Below are 15,581 nucleotides of genomic sequence, written 5' to 3' on the forward strand. Positions count from 1 at the left end.
AGGGAGTGGAAGGGTTTATAATGGAGGTTTCTTTACCTGTATCTAATTTATTCATCAAAAAAGAGGGCAGACTGAAAGAACTGTTGTATGTACGTGTTGGAAAAATAACCATCTCTTATATCATCTTCTATAATTGTAATTAAAATATTTTTAATTAGAAAAATAAAAAGTAATTTAAGTGCAGCTGGTGTCATCGTCAAAATGGCTAGGGGAGAGCCATGGACAGATGATGAGGTGATTCCTGAAACAAGCCAGGCCCAGAAAGGAATCAGATGCTCCATAACCCAGTCATGCCAGGGTTATTTTTAGGCCAAGAATGTTTTCCAAGACATATATACAACAGGACTGCACTTTCTTAATACGTCGTCTCTGGGCAAAAAATAAAGCCCTGGTTTTGGCAGCGTGTGATTGCTTTTTAGGCTCTTCTCAGACTCTCTCCTGCTTTAGGGACCAGAGCCTGGGGAGAGGTGGAGACTCATTGGAATACAGTTGAATCCCCAGGATGTGGAATTTGCTTGTCAAAGAGAAGGTATCAAGGGGTACAAACTTTTCTTCCTTTGGCCAGAGTTGACCTTTCTTAAAGATAGGGAAGAAATACCAACTGGAGATTTAAAGAAGTCTGTAAGAGCTTACATTCTAGCAAACACAGAAATATGCAATTTACATAATATCACAATCTCTGGAATTCCTATTGAGGTATTGTATGTAAGATTTTCCAGGGCCTTCAGTGAAAAAAGGACACTTACTTCTACTACGGCTCATGTGAATATGGTCTGGGGAATACAGGCAATATTCTGTACTTGGGAAAGCAATTGTAATTATAACTGAAATATGGATCATGGTGGGTAAAGCAGTACAGTTATTGAGAGATGGGATCTCAAGGGGACATGTCTTACCCATGCCCTATAGATTACATGCCCTACAGAGAAGATGGTCACCATCCCTCTGAACAAGTTGTCCAAATTCGCAATCACTTGATCTTTCTACTGTATTAGAGTCCAAATCTGATAGATGATTAGGATTTCTAGTCCCTTTTGTAATGTAATAGATTCCCTGCCTCTGCTCCCCCAACCCCACCCAAGTCAAATGCTCCCTTTTGAAATTTCAGCAATATGGCCAGCCCTGTTGCATAGGGGAGAGGGAGAGTTGGGGTGGAGGAGGAATGGTTTGTGTGTATGTGGTGGGGGTAGGGGGTGTGCATGTGGTATAGGCTGTGTGTGTGCTTGTAAATTCCCAAGTGGTTCTGATACATTCTCTCCTTGGAGCTTGGATTAGAAATACTTTACTTGGGCTTAATTAAATACTACTGACACAATTCAGAGATTTACCTCACAAGCATTCTTCATTATTAATGTATCAATGCACCATTTTCTTTTCCTAGAGATGGTGCCTGGACCTGAGCAGAGGAGTTGGGAAACTGCTGTTAAGAGGATAGTAAATAGCTTCTGCATTCCAGAGTAGAAACTGGTCTTGGTTCTTGGGGGGACTCTCTCATTAATCTATAAGGAATTACTGTGTTCAGCCTTTTAATTGTAAGAATGCAAGCTCTGTGAATACAGGGGCTGTATCTGTTACTTACCACTGTATCCCAAATACTTTGTAAAGTGTTTGGCACATGGTACACGCTCAATAAATATTTGTTCAGTGCAAAGGAGAAGGATTGCAGAGGTTGACTTAGTTCTCAGAAAAGCCCAGTAGCAATGAAGTACCTAAATGCAGATGGTTGAGACTAAATCCATAATCCAACTGTGTTATGATGTAAAATGCAGTCTTCTTTGAGGCCTAAGGGTTTGAGGATAACTGTGGGTTTGTTTGTTGTAATGTGTTTGGCTATTTGTGTTAATGTTTTCCTTCCTTCAGCTTAGGCTTTCAACAGAATATTCTGGAGCTCTGATATGGCCCACAGAAAAAAGGGAAAGAAAAGGAAATCTGAAGGGGAAGTCTGGGGAAGGGAAGCTGCCCCCAGCCTTGCTCCTCACCACCACTGCCATCTCCCCACCCTGCAACCGTCGTTCCCTCCAAGCAACCTACAGGGCCTCAGGAGAAGTATGGCCAGTAAGGTACACTATCTAAGAAGCCTGACCCAGAATAGTGACTACTGAGGTAGTGTTAAGTTCTTGTCTACATTGTAATTCCTTGGGTGTCCTAAGCCTTAATGAAAGCTTTGTCAACACCATACCCCAATGTCCATTTGGGATTGAGAATTAAGGTCTTACATGAACAAACATTTCTCCAAAGAAGATATACAGATGGCCAGCAGATACATGAAAAGATGTTCATCGTCACTTACTATCAGGGAAATGCAAACCAAAACTACAATGAGATAACACTTCACACTGTCAGAGTGGCTAAAATCAACAACACAAGAAACAACAGGTGTTGGCGAAGATGTGGAAAAAAAGGAACACACATGCACTGCTGGTGGGAATGCAAACTGATGCAGCCCCTGTGGACAACAGTATAGAGATTCCCCCCAAAATTAAAACTAGAACTACCCTACAACTCAGCAATCACACTACTGGCTATTTACCCAAAGAATACAAAAATACTAATTCAAAGGGATATACGCACCCCTATATTTATAGCAGCATTATTTACAATAGCCAAATTATGGAAGCACCCCAAATGCCCACCAACTAATGAATGGATAAAGAAGAGGTGATATATATAATATATAATATATAAATATAGTATTCGGCCATAAAAAAAAAAAAGAATAAGATCTTGCCATTTTCAATGACATGGATGGAGCTAGAGAGTATTCTGTTAGGCAAAATAAGTCAGAGAAAGACAAACACCATATGATTTCACTCATATGTGGAATTTAAGAAACTAAACAATCAAATGGCAAAAAAAGAAAAGAAAGAAAGAGGCAAACCAAGAATCAAACTCTTAACTATAGAGAACTGATGGTTACCAGAGGGGAGGTGGGTGGGGAGATGGGTTAAATAAGTGATAGGGATTAAGGAGTGCACTTGTGATGAGCACCAGGTGGAAGTTTTGAATCACTGCATTACACACCTGAGATTAATATAACACCGTATGTTAACAAACTGGCATTAAAATAACAACTTTTAAAAAAGAGAATTAAGGTCTGAGAATGGGGAGCCACAGCAGCATGGAGGGGCTATTCAGAGGCAGCAGAATGAAGAAAGCAAACAAAGGAGTCTAGAGCCGTCACTGGAAATGGCCCTGCTAAGCACAAATCTCAATGGATTTGAAAAATGAGTAAGTACTTCCTGAAGTACTTAATGAACACTAGCAGAGAGAATAAAAATAAAATAACAGCTTTGAGCAGGAATTGGGAAAGAGGCCTTGGAATACATATTTGGGGTCTTAAAGGAAAGGGTGTTTTTGGCAGGCTGAACAACTTGAAATTTGGAATGACCCCAATGGTTGATATGAGGATCTGAGCCTACTCTCCTTCTTAGATTAAGACTCTAAACTAATAATTTAGTGTTTAATCATTCCATAAGCATTCAAATATTTGCTAGTAGCAAAGAACTGTATTGACCAAAAAGGGATAAAGACAAATGTGCATATGTATATTTGTCTGTGTACATATGCACCTATTCTAGACAGGTACTAAATGTATACACACACACACACACATATATATACACACATACATAATAAACATCATTTTTATAGCTATGATTCACCCTTATTAATGACTGCATATTATGTCATAGTCATGTTTTCTTATTCATTCAGCCATTTAATGAATACTTACTGAATGCCTATAAATCAGTAAGAATGCATTCAGCTACAAGAAATAGAAAGACTCAGTGCAAAATGACACTTGCCCAAAAAATGACTGGGATCTCAGTCTACACAATAAAATATCTGAAACTAGGGATCCCCTTTCTCTCAGTGGCTTCCTCCATCTCATGAACCCCAAGGCGGCTCTGTTCCCAGAAGACTCCTGTGACACCTGATAACCCCAAAGCTAAGCAGCCTATTATCCCACTGACAAGGCTGTTCTCAATGCTTGCACTCTAAGGAGAGTAAGAGTAGAGACCCACATTGCATGTTCCAAAGACTGCCGGCCCCTGTATATTTGCCAGCATGATGACGGGAAGATGGGGATCAGTCCTTCTCTTACCAAGTTTGGGCATGTGGGGGTGGCTTCTGGCATTGGTTCAGTGGCTAGACTACATCAGGGCCAATGTTTCTATTTTCTTGGCCTTTTCATCATTGCCTTGCGGTTACAAGACACCTGCTATTTGCTGTTTTGATTTGTAATTTTTTAAAGGTAGGTATACAGTGCATGGGCTGCAAATTGTACTCTTGTTGTGGAGCCTGCAAAGGCTAAGTGAAAGCCTGTTTGTCCCTCCATTTGAAACAATTCATAATGCCAACCAATGATTTCCACATTGCTGAATCAAATAATTCATAGTCCTCATTTCCACTGACCAGCAACATTTGACATAGTTGATCTCACTCTGCATTTTGAAACATTTTTTTTCATTTGGTTTCTAGGATAAAACTCTTTCTTGATTCTTCTCCTTTCTCTTTTTTTTTTTTTTTTAATTTTTTTTAACGTTTATTTATTTTTGAGACAGAGAGAGACAGAGTATGAACGGGGGAGGGTCAGAAAGAGGGAGACACAGAATCTGAAACAGGTTCTCCTTTCTCATTGGTTACCTTTTCCCAGTCTCCTTTAGGGGCCCTTCCTAATCTTACCAGCTTCTGAATGCTGGAAAGCCCAAAGACCCAATCTTAAGAACTTTTCTCATTCTTTGGGTGATCTCATTCCGTTTCATAGCTTATTTCACTGACAATTTTAAAATTCTCTCTCAAGTTCTTGAAACCCAGATTTATTTATCCATTTACCTCTTAACTTCCTAGTTAATACTTTAATAACCATCTCAAATTAATATGAGTAAAACCGAACTCCTTATTCCTCAAACCCTCCCTTCAAAACCCTGCTCCTCCACAGACTTCCCCATAATATTGGCAACATCCTTTGTAAACTTATTCAGAGAAGAAATCTGTAGCTACTCTTGATTTCTCTTTTAATCTCTCCCATTTACTCCATCAAGAATCCTAATGGTCTAGCTTTTATTATTATTATTATTCACGTATGTATAATTAACATACAGTGCTATATTATGTATAATAATATATGTATAATTACAAATATTACATACATATACATACATATACATATATGTATGTATAATTAACATACAGTGCTATATTAATTTCAGGTGTACAATATAATGATTCAACAATTCTAAATATTTCTCAGTGCTTATCAAGGCAAGTATATTCTTTTTTTTAATTTTGTTTTATTTACTTATTTTTTTTTTAATTTACATCCAAATTAGTTAGCATACAGTGCAACAATGATTTCAGGAGTAGATTCCTTAGTGCAAGGCAACTATATTCTTAATCCTTGTATTCTATTTCACCCACCCCCACCTCCATTCTGGTGACCACCAGTTTTTTTCTCCATATCTAAGAGTCTTATTTTTTATGTTTTTCTTTATTTGTTTTATTTCTTAAATTCTTAAATATATATACCACATCTTCTTTATCCATTCATCTATTGGTGGACACTTAGGTTGATACACATCTTGGTTATTAAAAATAATGCTGCAATAAACACAGGGGTGCATAAGTCTTTTCAAATTAATGTTCTGGTTTTCCTTAGGTAAGTAAATACACAGTAGTGGAATTACTAGATCATATCGTGATTCTATTTTTAATTTTTTGAAGAACCTCTATACTGTTTTCCACAGTGGCTGTACCAATTTGCATTCCCACCAACAGTGAAAAAGGATTCCATTCTCTCCACATCCTCACCAATATTTGTTATTTCTTGTTATTGATTTTATCCATTCTGACAGATATAAAATAATACCTGCACTTCTGTGATGATTAGTGACTTGAGCATCTCTTCATGTGCCGTTGGGCACCTACTGGCTCTATTTTCAACATAAATTCAGGATCTTTTACAACCTCAAATGCCACTACCCTGGTCTAAGGACTTATCATTGCTCACTTGATTATTATAAGGGCCTCCTAACTTTATTTACTACTTCAGTTCTTGCTCCCTATAGTCTATTCTCAACAGTCCACAAAATGACTATTTTAAAACGTGTCAGATTATGAGCAAAAGATAAAGCCCTCAAAATAGCCTAAAACTGCTACAATTTTTCTCATGTTCTCATCTGCCCTCCTTGATGTTCCTTCTAAAACAGAAGATTTAAAGAGCTAGAAACCATCTATGACAAGTTCAGTGGTTCTCAATATATGGTACATATTTCACTAATTGTAACAATTTACCATATACGTCTAATCAAATATATCAGATGCACCCCCTTCCCTCTGGCCTACTCCTTTTATTTGCATTTGCAGAATTTTAAGTATCAGGTCCTCGGCAAAGTTTCCAATTCCAAAAGTGGTTCTCCAATTCCAGAAATAAGTAATTATTATTGCTATTAATAATTAATGATTTTCTGCTGCCAATAAAAACAAGCTTATGAGGCTTGAATATAAACTGTTTGGTCTATTCATTATTGACTTAAGGTCCATATAATTATTTAGGAGGAATATACCTATTGCTATGCCTATTTTCTTTTTTTTTCAATACATGAAGTTTATTGTCAAATTGGTTTCCATACAACACCCAGTGCTCATCCCAAAAGGTGCCCTCCTCAATACCCATCAACCATCCTCCCCTCCCTCCCACCCCCCATCAACCCTCAGTTTGTTCTCAGTTTTTAACAGTCTCTTATGCTTTGGCTCTCTCCCACTCTAACCTTTTTTTTTTTTTTTTCCTTCCCCTCCCCTATGGGTTTCTGTTAAGTTTCTCAGGATCCACATAAGAGTGAAAACATGGTATCTGTCTTTCTCTGTATGGCTTATTTCACTTAGCATCACACTCTCCAGTTCCATCCACGTTGCTACAAAAGGCCATATTTCATTCTTTCTCATTGCCACGTAGTATTCCATTGTGTATATAAACCACCATTTCTTTATCCATTCATCAGTTGATGGACATTTAGGCTCTTTCCATAATTTGGCTATTGTTGAGAGTGCTGCTATAAACATTGGGGTACAAGTGCCCCTATGCATCAGTACTCCTGTATGCCTTGAGTAAATTCCTAGCAGTGCTATTGCTGGGTCATAGGGTAGGTCTATTTTTAATTTTTTGAGGAACCTCCACACTGTTTTCCAGAGCATGCTATGCCTATTTTCTAATGCATATTGGAAAGCATAATGTGACCAACTTAAGGTAAAAATTTCTTCAACTGAATACATAGTTCTGTCTTTCTAACTCTATATGAATATTGTTCTTAATTTCTAAGTCTTCTTACTGTTACTTCATTGCTAGAACGTATGGCTTTAATCTAGGAACTATAACTTGTTTATTATATCCAGGAATAATTATTTATAAGTTATTTATTAAAATAAAAGGAGAAAGAAATAAAATAATATCACCAAAGTCCTATATACATTTACTAGATATTTTATAATTAGCATCTGATTAGTTTTTATGATATTCTTAGAATAACTCAATTACATATTATTGTTTTCACTTTACAGAGGAGAAAATTGTGGTTTAAAAAGATTAAGTAATTGACAAAGGTCAAACAAAATCCAGGTCTGTATGATTGCAAAACCAGGCTGTTTCTACTATATCACACTACCTCCTAGTCTAAGTGATAAGTCGATAGTAGCAAATTCCATTATCTCCAGACAATTTTCTATCAAGAAATTCAACATTAAAATATCCCATTGATTCTTTCTGTACCAAATCCTATTTGTTTTTATCTTTTCTTAATTCTTTATTTCATAAAGATCAAAAATATCAAACCAAATCCCTTAATTCCCACTTTATAGGGGAAATAATGTGTTACTTTTCCTTCCCACAGACCAACTGCTGATACCAATACTCATCTCTACTCTTTATAGCATTTAAGTCCATATTTTAAAGTTTGCTGATGATTTTCACCATATTTCTACAACCTTTAAATCATGGAGTCCTGCATTCAACTTGCTAATTAAATAATACTAACCAACACTTAACATAAAGTATCTAATCCTAATTCATAGTCACTCTTCTCTGGTACTGCATTGGAAGCATGGTTCCAGTAGTATTCCGCCCCAAAAGATTCTCCCACCCCCTTTATTGAACTACAAGGAAGCTGTCATTTAGAAACTCAACTCCTCATTTCTTTTTCATATATCCCCTCTGAAAGTTCTCATATCTTAAGCAGAGTGTCCATTTTGAGCACTTATACACTAATATGACAGTACAGCAATTTTTCAGTTTCTTTGTAAACTGTTATCCAGGCTCTGCAGAGCTAAGAAAGAAGAAAAGCTGCCCTAAAGGGTCAGTGAGAGGGCACCAAAGACCAAGTTCCCTTACATCACAATTTTGCTTCACTTCCCCTTTAACTGCCCAATAGCCTTGAAAATGGATCTCAATGGTGGTGTCATGATCTGTTTACCCTCCACCATGGCTTTACTCATGAATAAAGAGCAATCCAACTTCTTAAAAAGAAAAACTGTCAACCAAATTTGGCTGCCTAACAGCATATGATTCTGAATCATTTTCCCATCTCTGACACTGAAGTAATCTGGCATTATAGCTCTTTCTCAAAACTTTGCAATCAAAAGTCATTTAACCACGGGGCATTTACTACCCAACAACCACACCCTAGGCCCATACCATGAACAGCTTCAGAGGGATCCTGGGGTTTCCCAAGAGGGGCTGAGGGGGTGGACGGCCACTGTGGAATAACAGAAAGATCACTGGCTTGAAAGTCAAAAAAACCCTTAGCTTGAATCACAGCTCTGCCATTTACCATCTCTCTGACTAGAGGCAAGTCACTTAACCTTTCTGAACTCCAGTTGCTCCATCTAAAACCTGGACATAATATGGTCCATCTCATAGAACTTTTTCCAAGAATGACATGTGAGAGTACTTAGCAGAAGGAACACTAACAAAGGGAAGACACTCCATAAAATTGATTATTTTTAAGTGAGACACCGTCTGTTTTTCCTCTGTGGTCATAGGATAAAAAGCCTTGAATAATTTAGGGTAATGTCTTTTCCCTAATGACCCTCCAAGATTCTGGAGCCTGAGCCCCAGGTTTACATGTACATGCTCCTGAGGCTATAGCAGTCAAACATGAAATGCTTAATTTCAAGAGAACAAAACAATCTCTACTTCTAAAACCACCTCTAATAACAACTCAGGGAAATTCTAAAATTCCACAATTTGAAATTAATTTTTTATTAATTATTTTGGTGGTACCTATGGAAAGTACAAATGTTCCTGATGGAAATAACACCTTAACTTTATCTGTCATTTACATCTCAGTAGGAATGACTTTATGTGATAATATTTTGTGAGACCATACATGTCCAAGAAAAAAGAGCCATGCAAAAAAGGTCTCTGCATGGCTCCTACAAGCTTTCCAAGGCTCTCCCTCCCTGTGTGGAGGAGGAGAAGGTGAAACTCCTAAACCAGAATAGGGTGCTGAACTTGGAGATGAGCTTCCAGATCACACAGAGCCTTCCTAGTCCTAAATAGGAAATGGCTTTACACTAGGATTACCAGCTTCAGGAAATAAAAATGCCGGATACCCAGTGACATTTGAGTTTCAGATAAATGACCAATAATTTTTTATTTACATGGAATATAACTATACTTCCTAATATACTTATACGTTGTTTTTCTGAAAATCCAGTTTTACTGGGTATCCTGTATTTTTATCAGGCAACCCTACTTTATTCCCTTGAAATGTCATGGGACAGTACAGTCTTCAGACTTTTCCAGAACTCAGCTATTAGATAACACACAGAAAGATGTGGTAGCTGACACAGTCACTGTGAAAGAAAGGTTGTAAAATGAGATTTACTATCCATAGAGAACAAGGCATTTTGAGGGCCCTTCCTTCTCTGAGACAGATAGAACACTGAAGCTGTGTTTCTTTATTCATCATGTATTCAATTATGGTACATTGTATACTTACTGGGAAGCCAACATAGTCTAGCAGTGTGCTTGTCCTAGAAATAAAGTGATGAACTAGTCAAACACCATGCATGCCCTAACAAAGCTTTCAGTCTACTGGGGGCTTAGGCACTAAGGAGCAATCCTCACATTTAATAACAATAATTAAAACTGTTACAAGTGCTATGAGCTAAGACTTGAGAAACAAAATGCATGACTTCAGTTTATTCATTCATCTCATTTGTATGTAGCTCTGTACCAGGTAATGTCAGACACATAAAGATGAGGAAAAGTACTCCTTGCTTTTAAAGGGCTTATGATCTAGTAAGGAAGACTTACACAGACATAAATAATTATTAAATAAGGCCAATTATGATAGGCTATAATATAGACACTCCTGTGTCTGTTTGTAGCAAGAAATGTGGCTGCTTCTTTATACCAGAGTACTTTATATGCCCTTTGGGAGGAAAACAAAAGTTCACATTCCTTTTAGTATTTATTCAACAGGTGTCAAAAGCACTCTTATAACCAGATGAACAGTTTCGCTACTGATAATTTCATTGTTTAAATGTCTGTGTCAAAAGCAATTTCTGAAAACTGAGGTTATGTCATTGCTTCCCTTCTATTTGAAAATCTTACTGTCTTTAGTTTGGACTGCTATAACAAACATACTATAGACTGAGTAGCTTAAACAATAGACATTTATTTCTCACAATCTGGGAAGCTAGAAGTTCAAGACTAGAGTGTTAGGATGGTCAGGTCCTCAGTGAAGGCCCTCTTACTGGTTTACAGATGGTCACCTTTTCATTGTATACTCACATGGTGGAGTGAGAGAGAAAATAGGAAAAAAATGATCTGCTCTCTCTTCTTTTAAGGTCACTATTCCTATTCATGACCTAATTACCTCCCAAAGGCCCAACGTCCTAATATCATCACAGTGAGGACTAGGATTTCAACATAGAATTTTGAGGGACACAAATACTTAGTCCATAGCACTAACCAATAGACTTAATTATTTAATTATTTTCTCTCAATTTTTATCTTTGTCTCCTCTTTGGAGGAGTTTCCATACAAATTTAGTTTGGAGGAGGGAGGCTGCATAAAAGCTTTGGATTCATCTTGAATTTTGTTTGTTAGGTCATATGGTCAATCTATAGTATAAACCGTGCAACTTGAACATTAAAATCAACATCCAGGCCAAGTTAGGTACATTTCACACAGGATAGACGGGTAAGCCAAGGTTACTTTTTTTCTCTTCTTGAAACTCAAGTGTTCTCTTCATAATAAAAGTATACATAAAATGATTTTCTCTTTCTATATTTAATGTCATGGAGATCAAGGGACATGTGTAACAAGAGTACTGAGCAGCAATTTCCAGACTAATGGGACTTGACAGGGATAATCTATTAATCTGTTATAAGCCATTTCTATGAATTTTGCTGCCAGTTAAAGGATGAAATATCCTTATTGGTATCTAAAATGAATGGCTACAACTATGTTATAAGTAATATTAATTAGATTAAAATTTCTGTGGAAAAAATAAGATACTTGGCAAAGACTCCCCCCCCCCCCCCACACACACTCATTTATGACCTAATATGGTATACTGTAACTCAGAAAAACACACAGGTCTTTCTCACTTACAAAATATATGACAGTAACTCTAGAATTAATATAGCTCCTAAGAATAAAGGCTCCTTTACAAAAATTCAATCTTTTCTTTAAAAAAATTTTTTTCATCCATCATGCAAAATAGACTGGATGACAAAACACAGTTCTGTGGTTAGCTGCCTTTTATACAAGTGCATAAAAGTTAACAAAGGCAAACTTTGTTTTCTCCCTTGGCCCCTCTGTTTCCATCTTTTCTTAGTATTAGTTTCCCTATTCCTTTCTACCCATTTCTGGAGCCCTGTTGTTCTCCCCACTTTCCCTGACCCTCTCCTATGTAAATAATCAAAACAGCACAAAACAAAATATGAAAAAGATCTGATGAAGAGTGACAGTTACATATTGATTAGTAATTACTCTTTAATTAAAAGCAAATTCAAACTAATAAGCTATCTCATTGAGGACTTAACTTTTTCAAGTTTCTAAAGGAAAAAAAAAAAAACATATGTTCTCCTTAAATCTGGCCTTTCTAAATTAATGCCAAAAGTAGTAATTAAATTTTGCCCTCATCTGAGACAGCCAAAGGCTTTCCCATCCTGATGCAGTTCTGAATTTCCTTTCTTTCAACTTTTGCCTCTTAGCTAATGGTACCACGTAGCCAGCCCATCATTTATGTCAGTGATCCAGAAATCATTCTTGAATGGTAACTGTCTCTTATTCTTCATTTTTTCTGTTATCTACTCCTGTGTATTAAACTCCCCAAAAGGGGGCGCCTGGATGTCTCAGTTGGTTAAGTGTCTGGCTCTTGGTTTTGGCTTAGGTCATTATCTCACAGTTTGTAAGTTTGAGTCCTCATATCAGGCTCTGTGCTGACAGTGGAGAGCCTGCTTAGGATTCTCTCTCTTTCCCTCTCTCTGCCCCTTCCCCGCTCGTTCTCTCTCTCTTTCTCTCTCTCTCTCAGTAAATAAACTTAAAAAAACTCCCCAAATGTTAGATGCTAGAAGTAACAAAGATCTGTGACTTCTCATGACTCTATGCTAAGTTGGGCATTTCCTCTAGTGACTTCTTCTGAGTTGTTGAGGCAGCTTTCAGTGGAAAGTTCAGACAGAATGTTCTTCTTTAGTCCCATGGACAATCCTGGCTATCAGCTGGGTACCCAGAATCTCCTTTTCCTCTGATCCTCCTATCTGCTAGACTGACTTCTTTACCTGGCCATCTCAGACAGTGTTCCATAGGCCAAAAGCAGAAGCTTCAAGCTCAGAAGTCACATGACATCATTTCCACAATGTGCTTTATTTATTTATTTATTTATTTCATAGCACTTAACATCACATTATGTAATTTGAAGATGTACATTTGTGGACTTTTTTATTTCTGTCTCTTTGACTAGAATGCAACCCTGTGAGAACAGTATCCCAAGCATCTACAACATTGTCTGGCACCAAACAGGAGTTCTATGATTAATCACTGAATGAATATAAGAATGTATCTTCTTCTTCCTTTGTCACCAGGTCCAGCCAATTCAGTCTTCTAAGAGTCAATTACCAGATTTCCATTAACTCTCACAGGGATACTGTGATGGCCTCCTAACCCATCTTCCCTGCTCAGGTTCTTCCCCACCTCCAGTCTACCCTCCATGTAAATAGGAGGGTTACTCCTGAAGAAGACGTCTGATCATAGTATATCTCTGCTTCACAACTTCAGTGTCTTACCCACTGTCAATAGAATAACATCCCAAACCCTCACCATGAAATTCAGAGCCTTCATGACATGATGCGAATCTCCCTTTCCTGCCCCAGTTCCTCACCAACTACGCCCCCCACCCCCCAACACACAAATCTGTCTTCCATTGTGCATTGACCTCATTCCTGTTTTCTCTGCACTAAATTCTCCAGGTTTTTTGATATAATTTGCACCTTACTTTTTCTGGCTGACAAACTCCTGCCCATCTTCAAGATCTGGCATTTTCATTACCTCTCCACTAGAAACTTGCTCAACATCCCATTTACTCTGGGTTTTCTCAGAATTTTGAACCAAGCTAAATAAATTATTTTATCATAATTGTTTCCTTATATATCTGTCCCTCCCCCTCAAGAAACCATTATCTCCTATGTCTTTTCTTTTTTAAGAAGTTTATACTATATTCTAGGCATTGCTTAGCACAAAGTATGTGTTAAATAAATGTTGGTTGAAGGAACAGTCCCAAAGATAGATCTGGGAGGAATCAGCTTTAGAACAGGATTAATGACTCAGTGAAGCTCACTACATCCCAGAATAATTTCAGATTCAAAACCAGACTGGACACAGGCATTATGAACAAAGAAAGCTGGAGAGATAACATATCCTGAGGCTTCTGGCAGTTGGTTTAAAGCTTTAGGCTTCCTCTTTTTAGTCAGCTTCATTAGAAGGCCAGTTCACAAACACTAACTGCTAAGATGTGATTTGCTATAAACTATTACAAATAAGAAATTGCAGGAAAATCTGAGAGGTTTTGTTCCAGATGTGACAGGGTAATGAACTTGAAATGTCTGAAGGTAGGAACTATAGCCAATGATTAACTGATGCTCTATCTGCTCACATTAAATTGTCTGTAGAAGTGCTGGAAACAAGAGATTCCTAAAGTAAATAAACAATTCTTCCCGAGAAAAATTTTCCCTAGCCAAGGACAATCAGATACCTGAAGCAGCAATATATATTTGTGCAATGAAATACTGAAGCTTTTCTTCTTATACATTGATACTAAGAACATTTTTAGAAACATAAACATTAGTTTCCACCACACAATAACTTTTCTTATAACCTCTTATCATGACATTTTTGCTAGGAAATGAGTCAAATACCCTGACCACCTAATCCATGATATTTCCACCATAGAGGTAGAAGCTTGCCGTATATAAGACGCTCCAGATGGTGGGCCTCAGGAAAGGCACTCCTACTGGCAATATTCTATCATAACCCTTATCTCTAGACTTCATGTTAGCAGGAGAGCTGAATACAGATCATTCTACCCTTGAATATTTTCCCTAGTCAAGGACTATCAGCTCCCAAGAGAGCAGTTTGTATATTTTTGCTCAATGAAACATTGAAACTTTTTTCTTGTACACTAATGTTGAGGAGAACTATTTTGGAAACATATCAACTAGTATTGACCTTGTAAGTACTGAGTTCCTTTTTGGCTCTGATTACATCTTTGGAGTTATAAAAGAAGGAACATTCTTTCTTTCTTCAGCAAGCATATAATTAAATGTGGAAAGGTAAATACGATTTGTTTTTAAATAAAATGTATTTAATCAGTATGTCTTTTGGTCTTTATTGATCAGAGTCAGGGACATAAAAATACTCCAAATAATACTGACTAATGCCAATAAGGCCCTTTCTGCTCTAAAATTATACACTCTCTCCTCCTTCTGGGCTGATACTTATGGTGACTAATAATACCACTATTATCTGGAGATGTGATATGGGCACACTGCTAATCTGATCCCATTATTACTTTAGTCCTAATATGTCAGATATGAGGCTCATGTACAGTTAGCACCCCCTCTTGAATTGATGGCCTCATGGCTAATCCATCTTACCATTCTTCCCCCAATGAACCCATATTAGATTCCAAAATCCTTTTTAATCAAATGCTTTTAGTACCCATAACCTAGTGAAAAGATCCAGCACGTGAGACTTTTAAAAATGTAATTAATATTTCCATTTATCTCAAATAGAGACACCTCCCAAACCTAAAATGAAATTGGCTAAGTAAAACATGAGGAATGAGATCAGTCATACACAATCCAACTTTTAAGTAAAATATACCTTAATCAAAACAAAACAGGGGCGCCTGGGTGGCTCAGTCGGTTGGGCGTCCGACTTCAGCTCAGGTCATGATCCCATGGTTCATGGGTTTGAACCCCATGTCAAGCTCTGTGCTGACAGCTTAGAGCCTGGAGCATGCTTCAGATTCTGTGTCTCCCTCTCTCTATGCCTTTCCCCATTCACAGTCTGTCTC

Source organism: Panthera pardus, unplaced genomic scaffold (assembly GCF_024362965.1).
Source record: "Panthera pardus isolate Hobbes unplaced genomic scaffold, ASM2436296v1 HiC_scaffold_8, whole genome shotgun sequence".
Classification (NCBI taxonomy): domain Eukaryota; kingdom Metazoa; phylum Chordata; class Mammalia; order Carnivora; family Felidae; genus Panthera; species Panthera pardus.